Raw genomic sequence first — 12,089 nt, 5'->3', positions numbered from 1 at the left:
GGTAGCTCTATCTAGAGATTGGTGTGGATTCTTCTCCATCGCTAGCACTATCTAGGGATTTTTCTGTTGTCTTCTCCATCACTAGCGTTATCTAGGGATTGGTGTGAAGTCTTCTCCATCTCTAGCTCTATCTAGGGATTGGTGTATAGTCTCCACCATCGCGAGCACTATCTAGGGTTTGGTGTGTAGTCTTCCCCATCACTAGCTCTATCTAGGGATTGGTGTGTAGTCTTCTCTATCACTAGCTCTATCTAGGGATTGATGTGCAGTCTTCCAAATCACTAGCTCTCTAGGGATTGGTGCACAGTCTTCTCCGTCGCTTGCTCTATCTAGGGATTGGTGTGCCGTCTTCTCCATCACTAGCTCTATCTAGGGTTTGGTGTGCAGTCTTCCCCATCACTAGCTCTATCTAGGGTTTGGTGTGTAGTCTTCCCCATCACTAGCTCTATCTAGGGATTGGTGTGTAGTCTTCTCTATCACTAGCTCTATCTAGGTATTGGTGTGCAGTCTTCCAAATCACTAGCTCTCTAGGGATTGCTGCACAGTCTTCTCCGTCGCTTGCTCTATCTAGGGATTGGTGTCCCATCTTGTCCATCGGTAGCTCTATCTAGAGATTGGTGTGGATTCTTCTCCATCGCTAGCACTATCTAGGGATTTTTCTGTTGTCTTCTCCATCACTAGCGTTATCTAGGGATTGGTGTGAAGTCTTCTCCATCTCTAGCTCTATCTAGGGATTGGTGTATAGTCTCCACCATCGCGAGCACTATCTAGAGATTATTGTGTAGTCTCCTCCATCACTTGCGCTATCTAGGAATTGGTGTGTAGTCTGATCCATCACTAGCGCTATCTAGGGATTGGTGTGTAGTCTCCTCCATCAGTAGCACTATCTCTGGATCGGTGTGTAGTCTCCTCCATCAGTAGCGCTATCTAGGGATTGGTGTGTAGTCTCCTCCATCAGTAGCACTATCTCTGGATCGGTGTGTAGTCTCCTCCATCACTAGCGCTATCTAGGGATTGGTGTGCAGTCTTCCCCATCACTAGCTCTATCTAGAGATTGGTGTGTAGTCCCCTCCATCACTAGCACTATCTAGGGATTGGTGTGCAGTCTTCTCCATCACTAGCTCTACTAGCACTATCTAGGGATTGGTGTGCAGTCTTCTCCATCACTAGCTCTATCTAGGGATTGGTGTGTTGTCTTCTCTTTCACTAGCTCTATCTAGGGATTGGTGTGCAGTCTTCGCCATCATTAGCTCTATCTAGGGTTTGGTGTGCAGTCTTCCCCATCACTAGCTCTATCTAGGGATTGGTGTGTAGTCTTCTCTGTCCCTAGCTCTATCTAGGGATTGGTGTGCAGTCTTCCCCATCACTAGCTCTCTAGGGATTGGTGGACATCTTCTCCTTCACTTGCTCTATCTAGGGATTGGTGTGCCGTCTTCTCCGTCGGTAGCTCTATCTAGAGATTGGTGTGTAGTCTCCTCCATCACTCGCACTAGCTAGGGATTGGTGTGTAGTTTCCTCCCCAACTAACTCTGTCTAGGGATAGGTGTGTAGTCTCCTCCATCACTAGTGCTATCTAGGGAGTGGTGTGTAGTTTTCCCAGTCGCTAGCACTATCTAGGGATTGGTGTGCAGTCTTCTAGATCACTAGCTCTATCTAGGGTTTGGTGTGCAGTCTTCCCCATCACTAGCTCTATCTAGGGATTGGTGTGTAGACTTCTCTATCACTAGCTCTATCTAGGGATTGGTGTGCAGTCTTCCAAATCACTAGCTCTCTAGGGATTGGTGCACAGTCTTCTCCGTCGCTTGCTCTATCTAGGGATTGGTGTGCCGTCTTGTCCATCGGTAGCTCTATCTAGGGTTTGGTGTGTAGTCTTCCCCATCACTAGCTCTATCTAGGGATTGGTGTGTAGTCTTCTCTATCACTAGCTCTCTAGGGATTGGTGGACATCTTCTCCTTCACTTGCTCTATCTAGGGATTGGTGTGCCGTCTTCTCCGTCGGTAGCTCTATCTAGAGATTGGTGTGTAGTCTCCTCCATCACTCGCACTAGCTAGGGATTGGTGTGTAGTTTCCTCCCCAACTAACTCTGTCTAGGGATAGGTGTGTAGTCTCCTCCATCACTAGTGCTATCTAGGGAGTGGTGTGTAGTTTTCCCAGTCGCTAGCACTATCTAGGGATTGGTGTGCAGTCTTCTAGATCACTAGCTCTATCTAGGGTTTGGTGTGCAGTCTTCCCCATCACTAGCTCTATCTAGGGATTGGTGTGTAGACTTCTCTATCACTAGCTCTATCTAGGGATTGGTGTGCAGTCTTCCAAATCACTAGCTCTCTAGGGATTGGTGCACAGTCTTCTCCGTCGCTTGCTCTATCTAGGGATTGGTGTGCCGTCTTGTCCATCGGTAGCTCTATCTAGGGTTTGGTGTGTAGTCTTCCCCATCACTAGCTCTATCTAGGGATTGGTGTGTAGTCTTCTCTATCACTAGCTCTATCTAGGGATTGGTGTTCAGTCTTCCAAATCACTAGCTCTCTAGGGATTGGTGCACAGTCTTCTCCGTCACTTGCTCTATCTAGGGATTGGTGTGCCGTCTTGTCCATCGGTAGCTCTATCTAGGGATTGGTGTATAGTCTCCACCATCACTAGCACTATCTAGAGATTGGTGTGTAGTCTCCTCCATCACTTGCGCTATCTAGGAATTGGTGTGTAGTCTGATCCATCACTAGCGCTATCTAGGGATTGGTGTGTAGTCTCCTCCATCACTAGCGCTATCTAGGGATTTGTGGGTAGTCTCCTCCATCAGTAGCACTATCTCTGGATCGGTGTGTAGTCTCCTCCATCACTAACGCTATCTAGGGATTGGTGTGCAGTCTTCCCCATCACTAGCTCTATCTAGAGATTGGTGTGTAGTCTCCTCCATCACTAGCACTATCTAGGGATTGGTGTGCAGTCTTCTCCATCACTAGCTCTACTAGCACTATCTAGGGATTGGTGTTCAGTCTTCTCCATCACTAGCTCTATATAGGGATTGGTGTGCAGTCTTCCGCATCACTAGCTCTCTAGGGATTGGTGCACAGTCTTCTCCGTCGCTTGCTCTATCTAGGGATTGGTGTGCCGTCTTCTCCACGGTAGCTCTATCTAGAGATTGGTGTGCAGTCTTCTCCATCACTAGCTCTATCTAGAGATTGGTGTGTAGTCTCCTCCATCACTCGCACTAGCTAGGGATTGGTGTGTAGTTTCCTCCCCAACTAACTCTGACTAGGGATATGTGTGCAGTCACCTCCATCACTAGCACTATCTAGAGATTGGTGTGTAGTCTCCTCCATCACTCGTGCTATCTAGGGAGTGGTGTGTCGTTTTCCCAGTCGCTAGCACTATCTAGGGATTGGTGTGCCGTCTTCTCCATCACTAGCTCTATCTAGGGTTTGGTGTGCAGTATTCCCCATCACTAGCTCTATCTAGGGTTTGATGTGTAGTCTTCCCCATCACTAGCTCTATCTAAGGATTGGTGTGTAGTCTTCTCTATCACTAGCTCTATCTAGGGATTGGTGTGCAGTCTTCCAAATCACTAGCTCTCTAGGGATTGGTGCACAGTCTTCTCCGTCGCTTGCTCTATCTAGGGATTGGTGTGCCGTCTTGTCCATCGGTAGCTCTATCTAGAGATTGGTGTGGATTCTTCTCCATCGCTAGCACTATCTAGGGATTTTTCTGTTGTCTTCTCCATCACTAGCGTTATCTAGGGATTGGTGTGAAGTCTTCTCCATCTCTAGCTCTATCTAGGGATTGGTGTATAGTCTCCACCATCGCGAGCACTATCTAGGGTTTGGTGTGTAGTCTTCCCCATCACTAGCTCTATCTAGGGATTGGTGTGTAGTCTTCTCTATCACTAGCTCTATCTAGGGATTGATGTGCAGTCTTCCAAATCACTAGCTCTCTAGGGATTGGTGCACAGTCTTCTCCGTCGCTTGCTCTATCTAGGGATTGGTGTGCCGTCTTCTCCATCACTAGCTCTATCTAGGGTTTGGTGTGCAGTCTTCCCCATCACTAGCTCTATCTAGGGTTTGGTGTGTAGTCTTCCCCATCACTAGCTCTATCTAGGGATTGGTGTGTAGTCTTCTCTATCACTAGCTCTATCTAGGTATTGGTGTGCAGTCTTCCAAATCACTAGCTCTCTAGGGATTGCTGCACAGTCTTCTCCGTCGCTTGCTCTATCTAGGGATTGGTGTCCCATCTTGTCCATCGGTAGCTCTATCTAGAGATTGGTGTGGATTCTTCTCCATCGCTAGCACTATCTAGGGATTTTTCTGTTGTCTTCTCCATCACTAGCGTTATCTAGGGATTGGTGTGAAGTCTTCTCCATCTCTAGCTCTATCTAGGGATTGGTGTATAGTCTCCACCATCGCGAGCACTATCTAGAGATTATTGTGTAGTCTCCTCCATCACTTGCGCTATCTAGGAATTGGTGTGTAGTCTGATCCATCACTAGCGCTATCTAGGGATTGGTGTGTAGTCTCCTCCATCAGTAGCACTATCTCTGGATCGGTGTGTAGTCTCCTCCATCAGTAGCGCTATCTAGGGATTGGTGTGTAGTCTCCTCCATCAGTAGCACTATCTCTGGATCGGTGTGTAGTCTCCTCCATCACTAGCGCTATCTAGGGATTGGTGTGCAGTCTTCCCCATCACTAGCTCTATCTAGAGATTGGTGTGTAGTCCCCTCCATCACTAGCACTATCTAGGGATTGGTGTGCAGTCTTCTCCATCACTAGCTCTACTAGCACTATCTAGGGATTGGTGTGCAGTCTTCTCCATCACTAGCTCTATCTAGGGATTGGTGTGTTGTCTTCTCTTTCACTAGCTCTATCTAGGGATTGGTGTGCAGTCTTCGCCATCATTAGCTCTATCTAGGGTTTGGTGTGCAGTCTTCCCCATCACTAGCTCTATCTAGGGATTGGTGTGTAGTCTTCTCTGTCCCTAGCTCTATCTAGGGATTGGTGTGCAGTCTTCCCCATCACTAGCTCTCTAGGGATTGGTGGACATCTTCTCCTTCACTTGCTCTATCTAGGGATTGGTGTGCCGTCTTCTCCGTCGGTAGCTCTATCTAGAGATTGGTGTGTAGTCTCCTCCATCACTCGCACTAGCTAGGGATTGGTGTGTAGTTTCCTCCCCAACTAACTCTGTCTAGGGATAGGTGTGTAGTCTCCTCCATCACTAGTGCTATCTAGGGAGTGGTGTGTAGTTTTCCCAGTCGCTAGCACTATCTAGGGATTGGTGTGCAGTCTTCTAGATCACTAGCTCTATCTAGGGTTTGGTGTGCAGTCTTCCCCATCACTAGCTCTATCTAGGGATTGGTGTGTAGACTTCTCTATCACTAGCTCTATCTAGGGATTGGTGTGCAGTCTTCCAAATCACTAGCTCTCTAGGGATTGGTGCACAGTCTTCTCCGTCGCTTGCTCTATCTAGGGATTGGTGTGCCGTCTTGTCCATCGGTAGCTCTATCTAGGGTTTGGTGTGTAGTCTTCCCCATCACTAGCTCTATCTAGGGATTGGTGTGTAGTCTTCTCTATCACTAGCTCTATCTAGGGATTGGTGTTCAGTCTTCCAAATTACTAGCTCTCTAGGGATTGGTGCACAGTCTTCTCCGTCACTTGCTCTATCTAGGGATTGGTGTGCCGTCTTGTCCATCGGTAGCTCTATCTAGGGATTGGTGTATAGTCTCCACCATCACTAGCACTATCTAGTGATTGGTGTGTAGTCTCCTCCATCACTTGCGCTATCTAGGAATTGGTGTGTAGTCTGATCCATCACTAGCGCTATCTAGGGATTGGTGTGTAGTCTCCTCCATCACTAGCGCTATCTAGGGATTTGTGGGTAGTCTCCTCCATCAGTAGCACTATCTCTGGATCGGTGTGTAGTCTCCTCCATCACTAACGCTATCTAGGGATTGGTGTGCAGTCTTCCCCATCACTAGCTCTATCTAGAGATTGGTGTGTAGTCTCCTCCATCACTAGCACTATCTAGGGATTGGTGTGCAGTCTTCTCCATCACTAGCTCTACTAGCACTATCTAGGGATTGGTGTTCAGTCTTCTCCATCACTAGCTCTATATAGGGATTGGTGTGCAGTCTTCCGCATCACTAGCTCTCTAGGGATTGGTGCACAGTCTTCTCCGTCGCTTGCTCTATCTAGGGATTGGTGTGCCGTCTTCTCCACGGTAGCTCTATCTAGAGATTGGTGTGGATTCTTCTCCATCGCTAGCGCTATCTAGGGATTTTTGTGTAGTCTTCTCCATCACTAGCGCTGTCTAGGGATTGGTGTGCAGTCTTCTCCATCACTAGCTCTATCTAGAGATTGGTGTGTAGTCTCCTCCATCACTCGCACTAGCTAGGGATTGGTGTGTAGTTTCCTCCCCAACTAACTCTGACTAGGGATATGTGTGCAGTCTCCTCCATCACTAGCACTATCTAGAGATTGGTGTGTAGTCTCCTCCATCACTCGTGCTATCTAGGGAGTGGTGTGTAGTTTTCCCAGTCGCTAGCACTATCTAGGGATTGTTGTGCCGTCTTCTCCATCACTAGCTCTATCTAGGGTTTGGTGAGCAGTCTTCCCCATCACTAGCTCGATCTAGGGTTTGGTGTGTAGTCTTCCCCATCACTAGCTCTATCTAGGGATTGGTGTGTAGTCTTCTCTATCACTAGCTCTATCTAGGGATTGGTGTGCAGTCTTCCAAATCACTAGCTCTCTAGGGATTGGTGCACAGTCTTCTCCGTCGCTTGCTCTATCTAGGGATTGGTGTGCCGTCTTGTCCATCGGTAGCTCTATCTAGAGATTGGTGTGGATTCTTCTCCATCGCTAGCACTATCTAGGGATTTTTCTGTTGTCTTCTCCATCACTAGCGTTATCTAGGGATTGGTGTGAAGTCTTCTCCATCTCTAGCTCTATCTAGAGATTATTGTGTAGTCTCCTCCATCACTTGCGCTATCTAGGAATTGGTGTGTAGTCTGATCCATCACTAGCGCTATCTAGGGATTGGTGTGTAGTCTCCTCCATCAGTAGCACTATCTCTGGATCGGTGTGTAGTCTCCTCCATCAGTAGCGCTATCTAGGGATTGGTGTGCAGTCTTGCCCATCACTAGCTCTATCTAGAGATTGGTGTGTAGTCTCCTCCATCACTAGCACTATCTAGGGATTGGTGTGCAGTCTTCTCCATCACTAGCTCTATCTAGGGTTTGGTGTGCAATCTTCCCCATCACTACCTCTATCTAGGGATTGGTATGTTGTCTTCTCTATCACTAGCACTATCTAGAGATTGTTGTGTTGTCTCCTCCATCACTAGTGGTATCTAGGGATTGGTGTGTAGTCTTCTCCGTCGTTAGCATTATCTAGGGATTGGTGTGCAGTTTCCTCCCCCACTACTCTGTCTAGGGATAGGTGTGCAGTCTCCGCCATCACTAGCGCTGTCTAGAGATTGCTGTGTAGTCTCCTCCATCAGTAGCACTATCTCTGGATCGGTGTGTAGTTTCCTCCATCACTAGCGCTATCTAGGGATTGATGTGCTGTCTTCCCCATCGCTAGCTCTATCTAGAGATTGGTGTGTAGTCTTCTCCTTCGCTTGCTCTATCTAGGGTTTGGTGTGCAGTCTTCTCCATCACTAGTGCTATCTAGGGATTGGTGTGTAGTCTCCTCCATCAGTAGCACTATCTCTGGATCGGTGTGTAGTCTCCTCCATCACTAGCGCTATCTAGGGATTGGTGTGCAGTCTTCCCCATCACTATCTCTATCTAGAGATTGGTGTGTAGTCTCCTCCATCACTCGCACTAGCTAGGGATTGGTTTGTAGTTTCCTCCCCAACTAACTCTGTCTAGGGATAGGTGTGCAGTCTCCTCCATCAGTAGCACTATCTCTGGATCGGTGTGTAGTCTCCTCCATCAGTAGCGCTATCTAGGGATTGGTGTGTAGTCTCCTCCATCAGTAGCACTATCTCTGGATCGGTGTGTAGTCTCCTCCATCACTAGCGCTATCTAGGGATTGGTGTGCAGTCTTCCCCATCACTAGCTCTATCTAGAGATTGGTGTGTAGTCCCCTCCATCACTAGCACTATCTAGGGATTGGTGTGCAGTCTTCTCCATCACTAGCTCTACTAGCACTATCTAGGGATTGGTGTGCAGTCTTCTCCATCACTAGCTCTATCTAGGGATTGGTGTGTTGTCTTCTCTTTCACTAGCTCTATCTAGGGATTGGTGTGCAGTCTTCGCCATCATTAGCTCTATCTAGGGTTTGGTGTGCAGTCTTCCCCATCACTAGCTCTATCTAGGGATTGGTGTGTAGTCTTCTCTGTCCCTAGCTCTATCTAGGGATTGGTGTGCAGTCTTCCCCATCACTAGCTCTATAGGGATTGGTGGACATCTTCTCCTTCACTTGCTCTATCTAGGGATTGGTGTGCCGTCTTCTCCGTCGGTAGCTCTATCTAGAGATTGGTGTGTAGTCTCCTCCATCACTCGCACTAGCTAGGGATTGGTGTGTAGTTTCCTCCCCAACTAACTCTGTCTAGGGATAGGTGTGTAGTCTCCTCCATCACTAGTGCTATCTAGGGAGTGGTGTGTAGTTTTCCCAGTCGCTAGCACTATCTAGGGATTGGTGTGCAGTCTTCTAGATCACTAGCTCTATCTAGGGTTTGGTGTGCAGTCTTCCCCATCACTAGCTCTATCTAGGGATTGGTGTGTAGACTTCTCTATCACTAGCTCTATCTAGGGATTGGTGTGCAGTCTTCCAAATCACTAGCTCTCTAGGGATTGGTGCACAGTCTTCTCCGTCGCTTGCTCTATCTAGGGATTGGTGTGCCGTCTTGTCCATCGGTAGCTCTATCTAGGGTTTGGTGTGTAGTCTTCCCCATCACTAGCTCTATCTAGGGATTGGTGTGTAGTCTTCTCTATCACTAGCTCTATCTAGGGATTGGTGTTCAGTCTTCCAAATCACTAGCTCTCTAGGGATTGGTGCACAGTCTTCTCCGTCACTTGCTCTATCTAGGGATTGGTGTGCCGTCTTGTCCATCGGTAGCTCTATCTAGGGATTGGTGTATAGTCTCCACCATCACTAGCACTATCTAGAGATTGGTGTGTAGTCTCCTCCATCACTTGCGCTATCTAGGAATTGGTGTGTAGTCTGATCCATCACTAGCGCTCTCTAGGGATTGGTGTGTAGTCTCCTCCATCACTAGCGCTATCTAGGGATTTGTGGGTAGTCTCCTCCATCAGTAGCACTATCTCTGGATCGGTGTGTAGTCTCCTCCATCACTAACGCTATCTAGGGATTGGTGTGCAGTCTTCCCCATCACTAGCTCTATCTAGAGATTGGTGTGTAGTCTCCTCCATCACTAGCACTATCTAGGGATTGGTGTGCAGTCTTCTCCATCACTAGCTCTACTAGCACTATCTAGGGATTGGTGTTCAGTCTTCTCCATCACTAGCTCTATATAGGGATTGGTGTGCAGTCTTCCGCATCACTAGCTCTCTAGGGATTGGTGCACAGTCTTCTCCGTCGCTTGCTCTATCTAGGGATTGGTGTGCCGTCTTCTCCACGGTAGCTCTATCTAGAGATTGGTGTGGATTCTTCTCCATCGCTAGCGCTATCTAGGGATTTTTGTGTAGTCTTCTCCATCACTAGCGCTGTCTAGGGATTGGTGTGCAGTCTTCTCCATCACTAGCTCTATCTAGAGATTGGTGTGTAGTCTCCTCCATCACTCGCACTAGCTAGGGATTGGTGTGTAGTTTCCTCCCCAACTAACTCTGACTAGGGATATGTGTGCAGTCTCCTCCATCACTAGCACTATCTAGAGATTGGTGTGTAGTCTCCTCCATCACTCGTGCTATCTAGGGAGTGGTGTGTAGTTTTCCCAGTCGCTAGCACTATCTAGGGATTGGTGTGCCGTCTTCTCCATCACTAGCTCTATCTAGGGTTTGGTGTGCAGTCTTCCCCATCACTAGCTCGATCTAGTGTTTGGTGTGTAGTCTTCCCCATCACTAGCTCTATCTAGGGATTGGTGTGTAGTCTTCTCTATCACTAGCTCTATCTAGGGATTGGTGTGCAGTCTTCCAAATCACTAGCTCTCTAGGGATTGGTGCACAGTCTTCTCCGTCGCTTGCTCTATCTAGGGATTGGTGTGCCGTCTTGTCCATCGGTAGCTCTATCTAGAGATTGGTGTGGATTCTTCTCCATCGCTAGCACTATCTAGGGATTTTTCTGTTGTCTTCTCCATCACTAGCGTTATCTAGGGATTGGTGTGAAGTCTTCTCCATCTCTAGCTCTATCTAGAGATTATTGTGTAGTCTCCTCCATCACTTGCGCTATCTAGGAATTGGTGTGTAGTCTGATCCATCACTAGCGCTATCTAGGGATTGGTGTGTAGTCTCCTCCATCAGTAGCACTATCTCTGGATCGGTGTGTAGTCTCCTCCATCAGTAGCGCTATCTAGGGATTGGTGTGCAGTCTTGCCCATCACTAGCTCTATCTAGAGATTGGTGTGTAGTCTCCTCCATCACTAGCACTATCTAGGGATTGGTGTGCAGTCTTCTCCATCACTAGCTCTATCTAGGGTTTGGTGTGCAATCTTCCCCATCACTACCTCTATCTAGGGATTGGTATGTTGTCTTCTCTATCACTAGCACTATCTAGAGATTGTTGTGTTGTCTCCTCCATCACTAGTGGTATCTAGGGATTGGTGTGTAGTCTTCTCCGTCGTTAGCATTATCTAGGGATTGGTGTGCAGTTTCCTCCCCCACTACTCTGTCTAGGGATAGGTGTGCAGTCTCCGCCATCACTAGCGCTGTCTAGAGATTGCTGTGTAGTCTCCTCCGTCACTAGCGCTATCTAGGGATTGGTGTGTAGTCTCCTCCATCAGTAGCACTATCTCTGGATCGGTGTGTAGTTTCCTCCATCACTAGCGCTATCTAGGGATTGATGTGCTGTCTTCCCCATCACTAGCTCTATCTAGAGATTGGTGTGTAGTCTTCTCCTTCACTTGCTCTATCTAGGGTTTGGTGTGCTGTCTTCTCCATCACTAGTGCTATCTAGGGATTGGTGTGTAGTCTCGTCCATCAGTAGCACTATCTCTGGATCGGTGTGTAGTCTCCTCCATCACTAGCGCTATCTAGGGATTGGTGTGCAGTCTTCCCCATCACTAGCTCTATCTAGAGATTGGTGTGTAGTCCCCTCCATCACTAGCACTATCTAGGGATTGGTGTGCAGTCTTCTCCATCACTAGCTCTACTAGCACTATCTAGGGATTGGTGTGCAGTCTTCTCCATCACTAGCTCTATCTAGGGATTGGTGTGTTGTCTTCTCTTTCACTAGCTCTATCTAGGGATTGGTGTGCAGTCTTCGCCATCATTAGCTCTATCTAGGGTTTGGTGTGCAGTCTTCCCCATCACTAGCTCTATCTAGGGATTGGTGTGTAGTCTTCTCTGTCCCTAGCTCTATCTAGGGATTGGTGTGCAGTCTTCCCCATCACTAGCTCTCTAGGGATTGGTGGACATCTTCTCCTTCACTTGCTCTATCTAGGGATTGGTGTGCCGTCTTCTCCGTCGGTAGCTCTATCTAGAGATTGGTGTGTAGTCTCCTCCATCACTCGCACTAGCTAGGGATTGGTGTGTAGTTTCCTCCCCAACTAACTCTGTCTAGGGATAGGTGTGTAGTCTCCTCCATCACTAGTGCTATCTAGGGAGTGGTGTGTAGTTTTCCCAGTCGCTAGCACTATCTAGGGATTGGTGTGCAGTCTTCTAGATCACTAGCTCTATCTAGGGTTTGGTGTGCAGTCTTCCCCATCACTAGCTCTATCTAGGGATTGGTGTGTAGACTTCTCTATCACTAGCTCTATCTAGGGATTGGTGTGCAGTCTTCCAAATCACTAGCTCTCTAGGGATTGGTGCACAGTCTTCTCCGTCGCTTGCTCTATCTAGGGATTGGTGTGCCGTCTTGTCCATCGGTAGCTCTATCTAGGGTTTGGTGTGTAGTCTTCCCCATCACTAGCTCTATCTAGGGATTGGTGTGTAGTCTTCTCTATCACTAGCTCTATCTAGGGATTGGTGTTCAGTCTTCCAAATCAC

This window comes from Ambystoma mexicanum, chromosome 13 (assembly GCF_040938575.1).
Source record: "Ambystoma mexicanum isolate Mex_15411 chromosome 13, UKY_AmexF1_1, whole genome shotgun sequence".
Classification (NCBI taxonomy): domain Eukaryota; kingdom Metazoa; phylum Chordata; class Amphibia; order Caudata; family Ambystomatidae; genus Ambystoma; species Ambystoma mexicanum.
Note: the sequence above shows the minus strand (reverse complement) of the source record.